Here is a 19,593-nt window from a genome sequence, read left to right on the forward strand (position 1 = left end):
TTGAAAAACTTCATGGGAATTGGACTCTGGTGATTCTGTTATATCTCTGTTCTTTTCAGTGTGTTGAAACTTCTGGGCATGGGTAATTGTGGTGATAGCTTGATATTGGTTAATACCCACAGATCATGAGATGACACCTAAAAGCACTAGAAACACAAGCTATTCTAGAATACCTGGCTCATTTCAAACCATTTTAATGTATTCTTTAATCTAAGATCTATTAGTCTGATCCTGGTTTTGCTTATCTTAGGAATTGGCTACACATTTAGGGATGCTCTAGTTTTAAAAAGATGAATCTGAGAAAATGTAACCTGAAACAAGAGTCTGTTAAATTACTGTGTTTCCTGGATTAACATAGTTTATACCTGTGCCCTCCAGGAGCTGCTAAGAGTCTACCATCATCCCCAGGTGGATGTCCCAAAATGGCTGCCACAAGAAGGTACCACAAACTGGGTGGCTTAAAGCAAAGGAAATTTATTTGCTCGTAGTTCTGGAGGCCAGAAGCCTAAACTCAAAGTGTTGCCAGGGCCATGCTCCCTCTGATGTCTAGAGGGGAGGATCCTTCTTGCCTCTTTCAGTTCTGGTAGCTCCAGGTATCCCTCAGCTGGTAGATGTGTCCCTCCTATCTCTTCACAGGACATTCTCCGTGTGTCTGTCTTTACATTGTCTTCCCTCCTTTTATAAGGACACCAGTCATATTGGATCAAGGGCCTACCCTACTCCAGTGTGACCTCATATTAACTTGGTTACATTTGCCAAGACCTTATTTCCAAATAAGATCACATTCACATGTACTGGGGGTTAGGACTTTAATATATTTTCGGGGGAAACGATGCGACCCATAACACCATATCTGTATTCGTTTTAGGGCTGAAGTGTGATTGTTTCAGACCAATACCTCAGAGAAATGTGGAGGTGGGTGGAATCATTCTACTAAAAATCAGTGTTTTAGCATTTAGAACATATGTTCTTTGCACCACTTCTTTCAAAAAATTTATTTACATATTCATGAGGATGTGGATATTCTCATATTGAAGGTCTCTACAAGATGATGTTATGTCAACAAGTGCAGTATGATATGACAACAGTAATATTGCAATGTGGTGAAAGTACCAACAACTGACAAAATCCACAGACTAGCTGCAACAGTCAGAGATTGATTGATGTTTGAAGCCCAGCTTTCAGCAGCAGCTGCTTCATTGAGAATTGGTTTTAGTGACTCAGCACTGCAGCTGCCATTTTTCTCTGAGCCAGACAAATCCTGACATGGACAACGTACTCTTATAGGAAGTATAAATTCAGCTAGTTATGACTGTCATTGGCCTAAATATGAGACTTGTAGTCATTCTCAGATTAAAGGAAGGAGATAATTTTGACACTTAATGTAAATATTAAATTTATTTATTTATTTATTTTAGAGACGGGTTTTTCTCTATCACCAGGCTGGAGTGCAGTGATGCGCGATCATAGCTCACTGTAACCTCAAACTCCTGGGCTCAAGCAATCCTTCTGCTTCATCCTCTGAGTGTAGCTGGGACTGCAGGTGTGTGCCACCATGTCCAGATAATTTTTCTATTTTTTGTAGAGGTAAAGTCTCACTATGTTGCAGGATGGGCTCAAGCAATCCTCCTACCTCGGCCTCCCAAGTGCTGGGATTACGGATATGAGCCACTGTTCCTGGTCTGACATTAAATATATTTTCGACAAGTTTTTTTGTTGTTGTTTATTTTTGTTTTGTTTATTGCCTTCTTGCCTTTAAATTTAATTTAATGTAATGCCTTAAAGTGAAGCATATCTAAACAATTCATCTTCTAAAGGCAAATATGTAATATATAATTGTAATGTTTAGAATTTAGTATGCCTAGTAAACACTCCTTTAGGGAAAAATAAACCTTTGTAAAAAGAATATTAATACATTTTTAAATTCAAATTTGGACTTTAGTGACATCAACAGTGTTTACATTTAGCTATTAGTCTTCCTTGGACTAGAGTGAATGGCAGCCATGAAGTACATAGTCTGTACAGCCTAATACAGTGAACTTCTATAAATGCTTCTCCAGTTCTAGAAAGATCATGAATTAGAAAAATTAAGCTTGTTTTTGTTCTTGTTGACTCATATACCTCGGTTAAAAAAAGTTTCAAAATGACAGCAATGACAAAAAGAAATAAGGTTAGGCTGCATTGCTTAGTAAAGATAAGTAGGAAAACCAGAAGTGCACCTTTCAACCTTTGTCTATTGTTGAGCAAAATATGAAACCTTAATTTGGCCAGTTTATTTTGAGAGATTGTTCTTGCAGATAATGCTTAAGAGTCACTCTTCGAAGGGCCCTTTAAAATGGATTTATTGCAAAATTTTATTTCAAATTGTTTTCTTAGTCTAAAATTCAAAACTAACAATCTGCATCTTCTTTAGATAAAAAATCTAAATCTGCAGCATGTTAAATAGTTAGCAAAGAAATATTCCTCTGAATAAGATCCTTCTAATGCATTTATCTGCTGTATGTGCTTTTTCTAGGATATATGAGAATGAAATAGCAATGACAATGTTAGGACAAAGTAGACTCGGGAGAGAGACCTTCAGCTCAAAAAATAATGAGATCAAAATCACACAGGAATTCACACAGTGTTAGTTTTGAAAGGAAACAGACGTCAGGGAAAGGAAAAAAGAAAGTTGGTTGTAAAGTCAGTTTTTAATGAAAAAAACTGAAAATGCATTTGAAATTTTCATAGATATTTTCTGGTCCTTTGCATATAATTGGTTATTTAGAGGTAATTTGGTTTTTGATGAAGCTGAGTTTATCCTCCACCCCCTAACCTGACACCTCAGTAAAGGAATGGCCTGTGACCTTGTGCTAGTCATTTAACATTCTAAAGCACAGTTTTTCCTTCGGTTCAAAGAATAGTCGTAATAGCAACTTCTGTTTATTAAGCACTTACTATGTGTTAGGAATTACACTAAGTACTTTTCAGACATTGTCTCATTTAATCTTCACAACATCCTGTGAGGTGGAAGTTTTATTTCCACAGTACAAATAAGGAAATGTGAGCCGAGTTTGCCCAAGTCATATAGCTATTATGTTCTAGAGCCAGTCTGTCTCCAAAGCTCATGTGCGTAGCATTATACTGTCTTTAATGTTAGTCTTTTCCAACCTTAGCCTCCCATGACCAAACCTTTATGACCATCTGACTTCCTTTGCCCAGTGCGCTTACCATCGACACTGCCTCTCAGCCAGATTCAAGCAGGTTAACCTTGCAAAAGCCCTTAAATTTCCAACAGGTTACCTATGCAGAAGAAGAAACTAAAGTTCAAAGGGCTTATTGCTTTGTAAGGGGTCATTTAGCTAACCAAAATCATGCCCGTTTAATAGCAGTATCTTGACTGACTCAAAAGGGCACAAAAATATAATATCTACTTCAAAAACGTTTTTTAAAACTGGGGATATGTGCTAGTTTTTTTTTGTTTGTTTGTTTGTTTTTTTTGTACTTCTCTTCCACCTTTCCTCTCTGCGTCTCTAGGAGTCTATCAAGTCACTTTCTGGTGGATACGCAATATGACAACACATCTCTTAGTAGTCTTGAGCTGCCCTCATGGGTGCATTTGTGTGTGCTTTTTGAAACAGAACAGACTCCTTTGAGCAGGTTACTGATCTTATCAAGGTGGGGATTGAACATCTGGTATTAATCTATAATGCTAAGAGGGTATCTTATAGAAACCATTTTGAAAAAATATGGGATATATCAAAAGTGACCTCTAAAGTAGAATTCATCAACTTTACTTTCAGACAAAGTCTGAAAAGTATATTTCTTTTTGTTGCTCCTGTGAATCGACTTAGTCAACCACTGCTACTAGTATTAAGTCAGTATGGCAGGCACACCTGGATTCATGACTTGACCTTGCTTGGCACTGGTTCAGTTATAACCTCACGCTTCCCTAGGCATCCAATGGTACTAATGTTTTTTTTCTGATGGCTTTTGAAAGGATTCAGTGAGAGAATGTTTAAAGCATCTGGAAAGTCATGGACACTCCACAATTGTTTGCTCCCTTTCCTCCCAGTGAGTTGGTAGGTTCCTTTTTATATTTAACATAGTTTTCACTGGCTTTCTTCTGTGAGCACAAATGTTTATAGATGCCGGATGGAAATATGTGTCTATGTATGTAACAATACTGGGGTTAGACTTAACTTTTTTCAATTTATTTTATAATTAACATCAAAATTAACTGTGATGCCTAACAATTTCCTCTTTAACCTCAGATATACCTATTAAAATGTTGTAAGTCGGCCAGGTGCGGTGGCTCACGCCTGTAATCCCAGCACTTTGGGAGGCCGAGGAGATCGAGACCATCCTGCCTAACACGGTGAAACCCCGTCTCTACCAAAAATAGAAAAATTAGCCGGGCTTGGTGGCGGGGGCCTGTAGTCCCAGCTACTCGGGAGGCTGAGGCAGGAGGATGGTGTGAACTTGGGAGGCAGAGCTTGCAGTGAGCCGAGATGATGCCACTGCCCTCCAGCCTGGGGGACAAAGCAAGACTCTGTCGCAAAAAAAATAAAAATAAAAATAAAAGTTGTAAGTGATATGAAAGATAACGTAAAGCTTATGAACTTTTTTGTTGGTGTTTGAGGATTATAATAGAGGTAAGAAGGTAATATAAGCTAAGAAGTTTAATAGTTACGGAAAAAAATTAAAAGTTACTTCTTTTATTGAGGCTTTGCAAGCAAACATTAAGAAGCACTGAATAGTTTACAAAAAAAAATGTGAATCTGCTGTTTCGGTGCTGTGGTTTTTATGTGGCACATGGTAAAAAAGTAAAGAGAAGCTCTCTCCAGGTTGATCTGAGTGGCTTTCAGGTTATATTTCAATGCCAAGAATTCTAGAACCACACAGGCCACACCTGAAAAGATATACAGACAGTTAGGAGTGAAGCAATGGCAATTTTGCGTGTCGAATGCTGTGTCATGAAATGCAACCCCCACCCTCTACCCTGCTGCCACTTAACATATACACACTCTTCTCTTACTCCAACTCAAAATAAGAAAAAAAGGTTTCTTTCCCCTCAAGCTAATTTCTTGGTGTACAGCAACCTTTGTTCAGGTATTCTGCAACCATATGTAAAGGAAAGGTCATTTTAGAGCAGGTTTTCACACTCTGATCTACTTGGAGAAGTGAAAAGTATTGTCTGGTCATTAAGTAAGAAAATGACAGGGTTTAGAATCCCAAAATGTGTGCCAGTATTAAGAATTTAAAAGAATACTGTATATAGGATTCAAGGATAACACTAAAAACAATGAAAACTGTCTTCCAAACAATTGGAAAGACTGTGGATAATGCAGTCACTATATGAGGAGAAAAAGGAGATTCCTAACCGCTTTCTCTTCAAAGGAAGAGAGAGGGATATCAATTTCTCATACAAAGTGAATTAGTGTGATCGACTTTTATGAAAATGTGCTGGTAAAGAAAAATGGAATCTTTCCTGATGTCCCTTAAGCAGCTATACTACACATTCTGCAGACTAAAGCTAGAGAGAAAACAATCTTCAAAGAAAAAGTTAAATCGTGTGTTTTGTCAATATGAAGTGGACAATGGAATACAAAACAGAAATCTTCGGTTTGACTTCTCCCTAAAAAATGTCCTCCTGGTTGGATCAACCAGGCCAGGTGGGGAAGAAGAACTGTTGGAGGGCCTAGTATAATGTTGCCTGAATGTTCTGGAATGCTGATGACCTTCCAGGCATATTAGCACATCTCACAAGTGATACAGATTCCCAAACTCTTTCTTCTTATATGTAACAGTTGGTTTCTATGTTGCCAACTTTATTAACTTCAAAGCTTAATGTGAAATTTAAATCACTATATCTTCCAATGAAACAATAAAAATTGAGGAGGAGGATTTGTTTCAATTTGCCATTTCTACTTACAGACATCAGCCCCTGGCTGGGTGCGTTGGCTCACTCCTGTTATCCCAAAACTTTGGGAGACCAAGGTGGGAGGATTGCTTAAGGCCAAGAGTTTGAGACCAGCCTGGAAAATATAGTGAGACCCCATCCCTATTTAAAAAACAAAACAAAAACAATCAGCCTCCTAGAAAGAATGTGTGAGTAGCAAGGCACTTATGCCTCATTTTCCCTTCATTCTTGTCACCTCTTTTCTTCCTCTATTGTGAGAATTTAAAAAGGACAGAATGACATAGGTACCTGTTGGGTGTTTTTTTTTTTTCTCTTGGAATTCTGGAAATTTAAACTAAAGAAATTCTTGAGATCTGGCTTGTTCAGAACTGTAATTAATGCCTTTCTATTTCAAGAAATAATTGCTTTAGTTTTTCTTGGCAGCTTTAAATGGATTTAAGATATTTAGCCCACGTTAGATTCCCTTTAAATTTGTTTGTCAGCTTGAATCAAGGTTAATTCTATTATTCCATGATTTTAATCATTAACCCTTTCCTATGTAGGATAATAACATCCTTTTTTTTTTTAACCTTTGCTGATTACTGCTGCTCTCTTCTGCCTTCTGTGAGAATACCCCATCATTCAGCTTTTGGCATTCTCTGATCTTAGTCTTAGATTCTATTAATTTTCACATTTTCATCTGTATATACTATACAAAATTGCTGACATTTCTATTTTCAAATTTTTCCTTTTATCTGAGTTCCAGGCCCATACTTTCAGCTCCCACCTTGGCTATTTTCCACCATCTGAACTCCACCCATCTCCCTCTCACCTGTTATTTTGTTGGTGGTTCCACTATTGTCCTAGTTCCCTGGGCATAAAACCTTGGAATTGTTTGAGTTCATCATTCTCCCTCATTCAGTGTAGCCTATCACCACATTCCATGGATTTTTCCATTTTGTAAATGCTTTTTATGTCCATATATATTAGTTTCGGACATCAGCTTGGCAGTTATTGCAAAATCCAAAAATAACAGTGGATGAAACACAATGTAAGTTTAGTTCTATCTTATGTGTAATCCAGGCAGGTGCTATAGGGCTGGTATAGTGGCTTAACCAGGTTAGGGATGCAGGCCCCTTCTATCTAGTTGTTTTGTCATCTCCAAGGTATTGTGTTTGTCCACCTCATGAAGCATGACTTGCAACAACAGATGCAGTCCAGTTTTCAGAAAGGGGAAAAGGGGAAGGAGAGACCACATTCCCTTCTCTTTCAGTATGTAACCTGGAAGTGGAATATATCACTTCTGCACCTAGCCATAGTTAATGAAGAAATCCAGTTGCATGACCTAGCAGCATGGAAGTCTTGGTAATACTATCTGTGGCTACGTACCCAGCTAAACTTTCTATTGCTATAGAAAGGGGAAGAGGAGCAAATAGCAGCCAGCCAGCAGTATTCCCTACACTTGTCTTCCTCCAGTTTTATAGTCCTCACCCTTTGGTGGGTCCTTATTGCCCATTGCCAAGGCTATTTCTAAAAACTTTTGCTGGATTTGCTATTTGCTCCCTACCAATCCACCCATCACCCATTCTTTCTTATAAGGAATCACATGTTTTTGTTGTTGTTGTTGTTGTTGTTGTTAAACCTCATCATCAAACCTTTGCTCAATGGCCCACAGCATGAAGTCTCTGTTTCAATATTCTTTATAATCTGGTCCTAGTATACCTGTTGCCAGCCATCTTTCAACTTTTATTATTTCATTAATTTGTTCATTTAGTATATGTATGTTGAGTACTTACTATGTGTCAGAGTCATTCATTCTCTTAAGCTAGTTTGTTTGAGTTGGTGGACAGAAAACATCCTCATGAATTCACATCATTTTTAATGTCACCATGATTCATCTCTGTGATGATTGTGTTCACCACTGTAATGCTTGAGAGGTTAAATGCATCCTCTTAAGAGTAGACTTGTAAAACTAGGTCTTACAGTTGAAGTGGTTAATTTGCTTCACATAGTCAGATGATGTTCACTGGATACATTTTAACTTTCAGGTTTTTATGTATTTTAGAACCATGCCTTGCTTTTAAAAAGAAAACAAAAATTTAAAAGAATACTTATTGAAGGGGCCGGGCACAGTGGCTCACTCCTGTAATCCCAGCACTTTGGGAGGCCGAGGCGGGCGGATCACGAGGTCAGGAGATCGAGACCATCCTGGCCAACATGGTGAAACACTGTCTCTACTAAAAACACAAAAGTTAGCTGGGTGTGGTGGTGGGCACCTGCAATCCCAGCTACTCGGGAGGCTGAGGCAGGAGAATGGCTTGAACCCAGGAGGTGGAGGTTGCAGTGAGCCAAAATTGCGCCACTGCACTCCAGCCTGATGACAGAGAAAGACTCTGTCTCAAAAAAAAAAAAAAAAAACTTATTGAAGTAGCTATAACTAGATTTAGTAGCTCACTGACATTGTAAAATAGTTCAAATGAAAGCATAGGTTAGGTCTTATCTCATGTGTTACAGTTGTCCAGATGCTTATTTGTTCCCAAGCAACCTCACCTGATCCCCAGTCTTACAGACTGAAGTGTAAAAGCCTTTATCGGAACATGCCTTTGACTGGACTTTGTCCTCCAAACTACATTTCCTTCTCCTTCTACAGTCCTTGGTGTTTTGAGGCAGAAATTTACATAATGTAACTAACCTGACATGATTTTTATATTTACAATTCATTTTTCAGAGAAGTCACTGAACCAGGTGAGATACATGAGGCTAAGTTACACAAGTTCAGGATTAAATCTGTACTTAAAACTTTGATATTTTGTTCATCATAGATCTTTGCATAAATTTCTATTTTTAAAATGTATGGCATTTACATGTTATTTATCTTGATTTCTGAGCTTTTGGGCACCCCCTGAAATTTTGTGCTTCAGACCTGATAGATTCTTCTCCTTTATGCATGTTGTTTGCATGTTAACATGGCTGGCTGCTTGAGTAATTAAAACTCAAGTTAGAAAATCTGTATTTGGAAGAAAAAATAAGTATTTATTGTTTTACCAAACCCTAGTATCAAAAATTACCTTAAATCCTGTTAGTTAATGGTTTAAGTATTTATATGTACAACTGAGGTCAGCTTGGGACATGCAGAGAAATCAGTTCCTGCAAGCAAGTACTGATTGTCCATCAAAAAGGAGGATGGGCAAGCACCAAGATTAATATTTTTAGCTACGTTATTATATCTTTCTTGAAAAGGTTGCTCTTGTTCCATCTCCAGCCTGGTAGCCTCATCTCTAAAGTGGCAGTGTAGACATATAGTTTGCCCTGAGAAGGAGGAGAAGAGTAGGGAAGGGAGTGAGTAGAGCATCAGACCTTGAAACCCGAGGTACCCAGAGTAGTTCTGCTTGTATCCATCTTGAATGTAGGCCTTCTGCTAAGGGGTTCATTTAAAAAGAAAATATTCCTCATCTAAAAACAATAGTTTGAAAATGATTGAACTAAATGACATTCAAGATCTCTGCTAATTCTGAATGTGCATGTGTTTCTACTGTGATAAATTTCTGCTGATTCACCCATACTTTGATCTGCTCCCTTTATAAAGGGTATCAATACACCTTGATGAGTCCACTGGCTTTTTGGCTGTTGGTATGTCTTAGCTTCCATGTATATCACCAAGTTTTCTCTTGATTTAGTTGTAGTTTCAGGAGAAAGAATGAAGAAAGAATCAGACCTTTTGTGGTAGAAACATCATGCAAATTCTGCATCGTATACTGAAGATCATGAAAAACATATTAAAACATCTAGTTGTATCTATTTATATTTTATTTTTAATGTCTGTTAATGTATTTAACATATATAATACTAATGTAGCAAATAAGTTATATTAGACTGTTAGGATAGTAATACTTATAATTTATAGTATAAATATTCATATATAGGAGATATGTACACACAAAAATTATTTTTGTATTTGTTAGGGGCATGCTACTGTTCTTGAAATCTTCCCAAGAATTACTGCACTTTCATTAGTAAAATATCTGATAACTGATACTTTAAAGGATGAGTAGAGACTCTCACAGTCTCTTCAGCTTTAGTATTTTTGTGTTAAGTGTATCTTCATTAAATCTGAATTTTTATGTACATTAGTAATAAAAAATATGGATGAAATATTTTCAAAGTCCACCACATAGGTATATTTGTATGTAAAATAAACTGGAAAGAAGTAGAGAGGGAAAAACATAACTATTTCACTCTTTTTTTTATTTTGGTTGTGTTGCAATAGACAGGGATAGGTGGATTTCTGTAAAATAAAAAAAATTAATCATGGAAAGGTTATAAAATTATAGAGATATTTTAAACATGCATTTTTAAAATGCAAATAGCAATGTTTACTTTTATCTAACAGTCTTTAGATTCCTATTTATAGTTTCTACTAGATCTTTGCCAAGAGCTATGTCCAAATGGTTGAAAATATTAAAACTACAAAATTTTGTTTTCTTAATCATGTCTTTTAGGGGTGTGTATTTACATTACATTATATAAGTTTTGAAGTTTACAAATTTTTATCTTTTTGCTACTTACTGTATCATCATTTCTTCATTTATTTCTCACGTCCTCTTCTCAGTTCCTTTTATTTGGTCTGGACATACAGGACTCATTGAAGGAAAAAGTCCCAGACAAAGAGTGAGAGGAAGAGCAAAGATCATTTGAGAAACTGAGTATGAGAACAAGGTTAAAATGATGTCTGCTTTTAATTTTAAAATTCTTCCAAGGTGATAAAATATGCATTCAGGCAGCTCCAAGTCTGAAAAACACCTAATGCACCTTGACATTCAACAGGTATTTATTGCACTCCTCCTACCATCTGTGAAACACTGTGCTGGGGACAAGACAAATGAGTCATAGTCCATGCCCTCAAAAGGCTTAAAAAAATGTGTTTGCAGCAGGAAGGCAGGCACTAAACCGAAATGTGTAATGCCTGTGATAAGCACAAAGACAGATATATACCAGAGTGTTTTAGAGCACATAGGAAGGAACCTGCCTAGACTAAGAAAGGCATAGAAGGCTCTGGAAAGGGTTGCCCAAGTTGACCCAGAATAGATGAAGAGGATATACTAGCAAGGGGATGCGGAAGAGATGGAGGGCAAAGAAACTCAGCCACAGGGGTGACAGAAATAAAGCACAGGATTCTACTGGTGGAGTGTGACTGTGGAGCTTTAGGATTGGCGCAGGTTGGGCATGGGTGAAAAGGAAGGAAAAGTGGAGTGGGGCTAGCTCTTGGAGGGCACCATGTACCATGTGAAGGGATTTGGACTTGATATTGTGGTGATAGGCAGACTAATAAGGGTTAATTGTAGAATGATCATGACTATATTTACTTTGAAATAATTCTACCTGACACCTGTGTAAAGAATGGATTTGCAGGAAGCAAGAATGCATACAAGAAAATCACTAGGACATTGTTGCCACAGTCCAGGAAGAGTGAATGGTAGGCTGAACTAAGGCAGTGAGAGTGTGGTGAAGGGAATTTGCAAAGTGCCTTATTGCTATGAGTGGCTAATGTGCATACCGATGGTTCATACTACCATTATTTTTCACCCTTCTTATGCCAGATACTAAGTCCTGAAATATAAGGCCCATTCTGTGAATAGGAATTATATATAGGTAGTTTACTTTGATTTCCAAGAGCAAGATGGTTCGATTCCTTTGACATGATCCTTATGTGGGTACTGGGAATATTGGTACAATGCCTTAGAATACTTATGGAGGGTGCAGAAGATTCTCTACAATTATATTCTCAAAGTCTGATGTGTTTCTACAAACTTCCAAAGGTGGTATCATGCCAAATATTGTCCTACAATCATTTTTATGTGGCTACAAATATTTCCTGTAATGATCAGTTGTTTTTACATGATGATTTCTCAACCTGACAATGATCCTTAACAGCATCCATGCAGCAATCATCCACTGGATTTTGTAGCTGATAATCTTGGGAACTAATAACTGTTATTTGAAATAAGGTCCTTTTGACTTTTAATAGAAAATTTTATGTTTGAATTAGAGGTTCGGCTTTTCCCAAGAAAGTCAGGCAAGTCGTGATGTTTACCAGTTTTAACTAAATATTTTAAAAAGCCAAAAGTAATTAAAATTTGATTAACTGAATTGCCACCTTTTCTGGTTCTTCATAGTTTTTTTTTTTTTAATTTGCAGGAAAGAAAGTTTATCAGAATTTTTTAAACCTGTCTCAGAAATAACAACATATTTTAATCAGAGATTTGTAAGTATCCTTTTCTTCTTTATTTAGGAAATTATATATTGATTTTGTGAAAGAAATGGTTCCTACCATAAAACACTTGACAGGAAATGGATATTTAGTCTGAAGTAGCATGCGAAATTTGAATGAGAGTAATACATATGCAAAAATCTACCACTCCTCAAACAATAAAATAAATAAACCAAAGCCTCAATTAGAAAACCTTCACCAAGTCTATCCATAGCTCATAAATATTTGGTTTATTCTTTGGACATTTCTCTTTGATGATGTCTTTTTCATTATCTTTTTTCCTTTTGTGAAAATACATGTATGTCTACATATTTTAGAGAGTTTGTCACATCAATGAGAAGGAAGAGAAAAAGAGGTCCACAGGAAAGGGAAGAAATAGTATTCTGTTAAAAGTTAATATGGCTATTCTATGACCACTTTTGGTGAATTTTTTTAAAAAATCAAAACTAGGTCTCATAATACTAAGGTCCATGCAGTTTCATCATAGTTCTGAAAGGCCTATTATTGTCCTATACCCAAAACTGATCAACTCAATAATGAGGAATCTAGGAGACTTTTTCTATTTTAATTTACCAGAGTTCAAGACAAGCACACATTTTCACAAACAAATATTTTATTAGATAAATTTAGAAGAACCTGTAAGTGAAAAAAAATTATGTTTTATTCCCTGAAAAAAAATCATGTCTAATGAAGTTTTATTACAGCACTAAAGCAAATAATCAGCATATTGAATTTAAGAACACAGAGTTGATGGTGTAAAGCAGCAGTCCCCGACCATTTTTGGCACCAGGGACTGGTTTCATGGAAGACAATTTTTCCACGGACTTGGGGTTGGAGGGGATAGGGGTGGTTTTGAGATGATTCAATCACATTACATTTATTGCACACTTTATTTATATTATTATTACATTGTAATGTATAATGAAATAATTATACAATTCATCACAATGTAGAATCAATGGGAGCCCTGAGCTTGTTTTCCTGCAACTAGATGGTCCTCTATGGGGTGATGGGAAACAGTGACAGATCATCAGGCATTAGATTCTCATAAGGAGCATACAACCTAGATCCCTAGCATACACAGTTCACAATAGGGCTCATGCTCCTATGAGAATCTAATGCTGCCACTGATCTGACAGGAGGCAGAGCTCAAGTGGTAATGTGAGTGATGTGAAGTGGCTGTAAATACAGATGAAGCTTTGCTTGCTCACCTGTTGCTCACCTCCCGCTGTGTGGCCCAGTTCCTAACAGGCCATGGATTGGTACCCAGCCCATGGCCCAAGTGTAAAGAAGATTAGTAAAGTCAAGTCATGCAACTAAAGTCTGGAGCTGAGTGGGCTCTTCACTAGCTGTATGAGACCTTGGACAGCATAATTCTGGGGTTCTCAACTATAAATATTTGTGTTTTAGGGTTGTTGACTAAAATGATGACTACCCTAGATCATTTTATGATTCCAGGATATCATTGAAACATTGCTGCTTAGTAGTTAACAGTCACTTTATCTTGGTTAACTATTATTATTATATGACATTAACATTTGTGTAGTAGCTAATAAAACTGACCAACGGGAACTGAGATACATTTCTATCTTGCTTCATCAGATAAGACCTCAGCAATTGTTTAATGAAAAGGTGTATTAAATGTTTAATTACACATTTTGAAGCAATATAGGCTGTTTCATAGCTTTGTGGCATTAGTTTTCAGTTTCATTGCATACATTTATTAATCTTGTGATTCTGGGTAAGTTGCCTGAACTTCCTAACACTTCAGTTTGTCAGTAAAATGAGGGTAACAATTCTCATATCACAAGATTGTCTTTGAGCTTAAAGGAAATGAAAAATACAATATAAATATTAACAATGACATTAACCTATACTGTACCCGTGCTTTCCTGTCTTTACTACATTGTTTTATAGATCTTGAGGTTTTGTCCTTGTAAAGATTTCATTTGCAAGCATATATATGCTATGTTATGGATGATATTGGTATTTATAAAGTCACTGGAAGAATTGCTATAATGCAGATTCTTGGCCACACTTCCAACTATTAACAAGTATCTTAGATAACTCTTATGAAAGTAATTCATAAGTTAATCTTTGAGAAATACAAATTTTCCTTTAAAAATGATCCCCAAATCAAAATCGAAGGGGAGCTTTGTAAAAAATACACATTTCTAGGGCTCTATCTTGGAGCTCCTGATTTAGCAGCAGGGCTGAAGCAAGGCCTTGGAACTTGTTTTTTTTTTTTTAAAACCTGCCTCATTGATTATACTACTTTGAAAATTCCTGCTTTACAGCCTCACTGCATCACTAACTTTTGGTTGGAGAAGGTTAAGTCTGTGCTGCTTACCATATATGGATGAGGGGATGTAGTCAGGCTTGTGTGCTTCTGCTAGTGCAGATCAAGAATGAAAAGGATGAGTTTGGATTGTCTGCAGTGCATACATTGAGATTGACTGTCTTCTCACCCTTGGCTATGTAGCTGCTTTAAGTAAATCCATATGTCAAGCCCATAAATTTCAGATTTCCTGAACCAGAAAAGACTGTTGGAGATCATCTAGTTCAAATCCCTTATTTTGCAGAGGAGGGAATTAAACTCAGAGATTTGCTCCAAGGCCCCTGGAGAAGACCAGGACTAACAGTTGGATTCTTGCCCCAAGCTTAGTTTCATTTCTATCACAATTGAATAACTCTAATTCTGCCATTTTAGGAACCTATGCTACTTGTGAAACCAGCTTTCCTTCCTTCCTTCCTTCCTTCCTTCCTTCCTTCCTTCCTTCCTTCCTTCCTTTCTTCTTTCTTTTGAAATGGAGTCTTGCTCTGTCGCTCAGGCTGGAGTGCAGTGGCGAGATCTTGGCTCACTGCAAGCTCTGCCTCCTGGGGTCTTGCCATTCTCCTGCCTCAGCCTCCCTAGTAGCTGGGACTACAGGCACCCGCCACCATGCCTGGCTAATTTTTTGTAGAGACGGGGCTTCACCGTGTTAGCCAGGGTGGTCTCGATTTCCTGACCTCGTGATCTGCCTGCCTCGGCCTCCCAAAGTGCTGGGATTACAGGCATGAGCAAAACCAGCTTTTCTAGTGCTGACTTCAGGCTTCCAGCATAGGCATAGAAAGTGCTCTTAACTGTCCAGCTCTATGAAAGTGAGAGCATCTTCCTTCCCAACTCCAGTTCTCTGTCCTGAATGAAAAGAGGCAGGAGGGCCACTGAGGGATTGCTCGTACTCACCTGGACAGGACTTCTGTTCCTACAGTTGCACCATTTTCTCTATTGCCTTCTTGATCTTTGTGTTAGCCAGAGCCAGGCCTTTTCTTAAATTCTGTATCTCCAGAAGGCAGAGCCATTATCTTAGTTTGTTTCTTTTTTTTAATACTTGCATCTTTCTGTTTTGTTTTGTTTTGCTTTTTTGTGGCACGTCTTTACTTGCCCTAATTTGGACATTTTTCAGCTCTGGAGTGCAATTAAGTTCAACAAATACTCAGTGCTTCTCTGTCCGAAGAGCAGTCCTGGGTACTAGAGATGTAAAATGAATCCAGTATAGTCCTAGTTTCAAAAGCATTCACAACATCATGAGAAATGAGATAAGTATGAAAATTGCTGCAGGAATGTTTGCAAGTGCCACAGGAGCACAGAAGCCTGACTTCCACTTACTAGGAGAGTCAAAGAAGTCTTTGGAGAGGAGGTGACATTGATCTGTTTTAGGTGCAAAACCATAACCCACAATATAAACGTACAACCTTTTGAAACCACATGAAAATAATGTATCTAAGTCTTAATAAAGAGAGCAAATGCAATGCAGATAAATAAGCCTGGTGTCAGCATGATGAAGGAAGAGGGACATTGCAACACGTGGCGGGAGGCCTGTGTCTTCTCACACCAATGCCTCCAACTTGTGTGACTCTTGGCGATCCAGTCAGACTCCTGTGGCTACAGGCAATCCTACATACTTGGGATACCATCAAGTGAAAAAAAAGTGCATCCCAAACAAGGTGTTATCTCTGCCAAAACTTCAGTTTTGAGTAGTTGTAGCCCAAGTGAAGAGAAGCCTTGGAGGAAGAGCATCTCAGCCAGGAGGAAGCACAAATGTGCAGTGACCTGTGTTTGGAGGTGAAAGGGAGTATGTCTGAGAGTTGTAAGTCCTGAATGAAGGGTAGTTTATTTCAACTGCTGGACCAGAGGGGAGCAGAGGAGCAGCAAGAGAGAAGCCTGGGAAGTAAGCAGAGTGTATTTTGTGAAGTGTGTTACAGGTCATGTTAAGAAATTGGGTGAGCTTTTCCTGATGTAAGGGGATGGCTGAAGAGCTGAGATGGTAAGATTTGCTGGGCTGTTGTCAAGTATGGATGAGAGCGCAAAAACTGAGGCAGGAAACTCAGTGAAGAGGTCATCTAAACTAGAGAGGCTGGTGATCTTGGGTAGTGAAAGAGGATGAGAAAAGCAGTCCATCCACAGATTTAAAACCTATTTAGAGACTAGAGTTTATGTGACTTGATCATGGAGGGTGAGGGAAAAGGATGCCTCCTGGGTTTCTGGGGTGGATGTACAGTGGTATTCACTTGCAGGAAAATCCAGGAGGAGGAACAGGTTTGAAAAGGAAGGTGATATTTCTAAGCCAAGGTGATGAGATCAGCTGATTTGTCCTGGGGCTCTTCAATATTAACTGGCTTTCCACATGCTGAGAGAATCACGTACATTGTCACACTTCATCATCTCAGTTGTGAGAGGTATTCTTCTGTGAACTCCAAAGAGGTGGAAGCTGAGGCTTCGAGAGCTTAAGTGCCTTGTTTAAGGTCCCTTAGATAATAGGGAGAGGAGCCAAAAGTTCAGAACAGATTCTAAACCAAACCACATGTACCTTCTATTATAGCACTCTGCTTTCTTTTTTCCTTTGACACATATAATTCTGTAAAAATAGGTCAATTGTAGAACACAAATAACTTTGGACTTTATGGATTGTTAAATAGAACACATAAACTCTACTTTCTATAGAAGGTGTGCTGAAAAATCAATTCACAAAGGCTGAGTAATTGGAGAAAAGGCATACAAATTTATTTAACATGAATACACAGGAGACTTCAGAATGAAGACCCCAAAATACAGGGGCAATTTTTCATTTTTACGCTTAGGTTCAAAAAAGTATGGATTGCCATATAGAAATATGATTAGACAGGCCAGGCGCGGTGGCTCACGCTTGTAATCCCAGCACTTTGGGAGGCCGAGGCGGGCGGATCACGAGGTCAGGAGATCGAGACCATGGTGAAATCCTGTCTCTACTAAAAATACAAAAAAAAAAATAAGCCGGGCATAGTGGCGGGCTCCTGTAGTCCCAGCTACTCGGAGAGGCTGAGGCAGGAGAATGGCGTGAACCCGGGAGGCGAGGCTTGCAGTGAGCCGAGACTGCGCCACTGCACTCCAGCCTGGGCGACAGAGCAAGACTCCGTCTCAAAAAAAAAAAAAAAAAAAAAAAAAAAAAAAGAAATATGACTAGACAAAACTGGTATGATCTCATGCTAATAGTCTCACTGGGGAAACCCAGCAAGGTCTGTCAGTCTAGATTCTTCTGGGCTGCTCTAAGCATGCATTCTTTCCTTCTGGATTTGGGGGAGGACCCTCTCTGAAATGGAGGGGATCTTCAGACCTATGGTTGAATGAGTTAGATAATTTCTTTATGGCCAGTTTTTACACAGAAAAGGAGAGGGAAGATTAGAGTAATATTTTTAGGTTTCATGGCTGGCTTTGGAAAAAAAGGGATTCTGATTTCTGCAACCTGCCTTGGGGAAGAGGGATTCTAGCCTCAGGGGAGAATGGGACTGCCAGACAGGAAGGTAGGCCAAGATCAAAGAAAAACTTTTGCTTCTGAGGCTGCTTCTGAAGTTTTCACTTTGAGGTATTGCTTTCTGAGCTCCAACGTGTCTGAGTTACCACCATCCCTCAGTTGAAATACTGCAATTGCCTCCTAACTCATCTCTTGAACCTACTTTTCCTCTTTTCTAATCTATTCCATTTGCTGTAGCCAAAATTAACTTTTTAAAATTCAGTTTTGATTGTCACACTATCACTTAAAATCCTTCAATGACCTCCTGTCACTGTTAGGATAGAATAAATTCTTAATATGTCTAAATGCTATGGCCCCTACTAACTGACCCACTTCATCTTGTGTCTATCTTTCCCTTCTTCCCTTTGCTCTGGCCACACTGACCTTCCTTCAGTTCCTAAAATGTGCTCGTCTCTCTCAATACCAGTTAACTACATTTCTTCCTTCATATCTCAGTTCATACTATCAATGAGCCAGGTCCTGATACACTCACATAAAACCTTGTATTTTTTTTTTTTATCTAAGACTTACCACATTTTGGAATTATATGTGGATCTGTGTTAATAGTTTTTATAATGTTTTTTCTCATCCATTGGAGTTCATTAAAACAATTATAAAACTGGGCAGGCATATAATTGGCACTCAACAGATATTTTTCAAATGAATTAATATATTCATAAGTGAATAAAAATGACTTTGGATTAGCTAATTTATATTTGATCATTTGTTTGGTAAATTACTTTTTAGAATTCAGAAAAAGAACATTTCTTTTATACCTATAAAATAAACTGAGTTTCGCTCATATACAATATTGTTTTATTATACTCCAATGATGCAACATTTCCCCTGGTATTACATTGTAATTGCGTTTCTCCTGAAGTCAATTTTCTTTTGCTCAATAAATGAAGATGATTCAAACAGCAGAGGGATAATTACCTAATTGACATTTTTTGGATTAACCAATTAAGAAAAAACAATTAAAACTTGGAAATGGCAACTATAAAGATCAATATATCACCATTTAGTGTACCAAGGAAAGAGAAAAATATGTCATAATTTACTTTAAATGTCACAGCTTTATTGCACTTGCTAATTAAATGATGCTTTTCCATCCCAGCCACACTGAAAATGATTTAGAATTTTCAGGAGTGATATTTAATTGTTCCCTCAAGAATGATTTTCTACCATGTGACTGTGCACCATGTAACTAATGAGGCTTGGATGTGGCTTAAGAAATGATGCATTAATGTGTCAGCCTACAGCCCTCAAGTGGTGATGTGCTATCAGTGCTCAATATTTGTTCCAGAACTCAGGACTGAACAACTGATTGAACTGTGGGATGGAGCCTAGCATGAGAAATTTCAACATCCTATTTTCCAGATATATTGCTGAGGCCCTCTGGGATTGTCTACTGCATGTAGACAATCATGTTATCTAGGCTTTCAATATCTATGAACCACCTGAGAGAAATAGATTATATAAACACTAACTTTTTTTTTTTTTTAGCTTGAATAGTCTATAATTCTAAATGGAAGAAGTTGGGAGTTAAAGATAGGTGGAGGAAGGCTTATGAGTTAAAGAGTAAAATTATGCTTGTTACAGGACACAGTTGTGTCAGGGGGCTGGCCAGTAGG

At 37.8% G+C, this 19,593-nt stretch overlaps 1 protein-coding gene across 9 annotated transcripts in view; it reads left to right on the top strand.

The window, feature by feature from the left end:
- Positions 1 to 19,593, top strand: part of PKIB (cAMP-dependent protein kinase inhibitor beta) — a 253,987-nt gene that overhangs the window by 188,791 nt on the left and 45,603 nt on the right. For 8 of the 9 annotated variants that reach the window (XM_055262899.2, XM_055262885.2, XM_055262917.2 and 5 more), the window contains one exon: positions 12,077 to 12,143. The exons of the other annotated variant lie outside the window; for it this stretch is intronic. The gene's annotated coding sequence lies outside the window, so the exon portion shown is untranslated. The remainder of the gene's footprint in view (positions 1 to 12,076; positions 12,144 to 19,593) is intronic. 9 annotated transcript variants of the gene reach the window in all.

Source organism: Symphalangus syndactylus, chromosome 2 (genome assembly GCF_028878055.3).
Source record: "Symphalangus syndactylus isolate Jambi chromosome 2, NHGRI_mSymSyn1-v2.1_pri, whole genome shotgun sequence".
Taxonomy (NCBI): Eukaryota; Metazoa; Chordata; class Mammalia; order Primates; family Hylobatidae; genus Symphalangus; species Symphalangus syndactylus.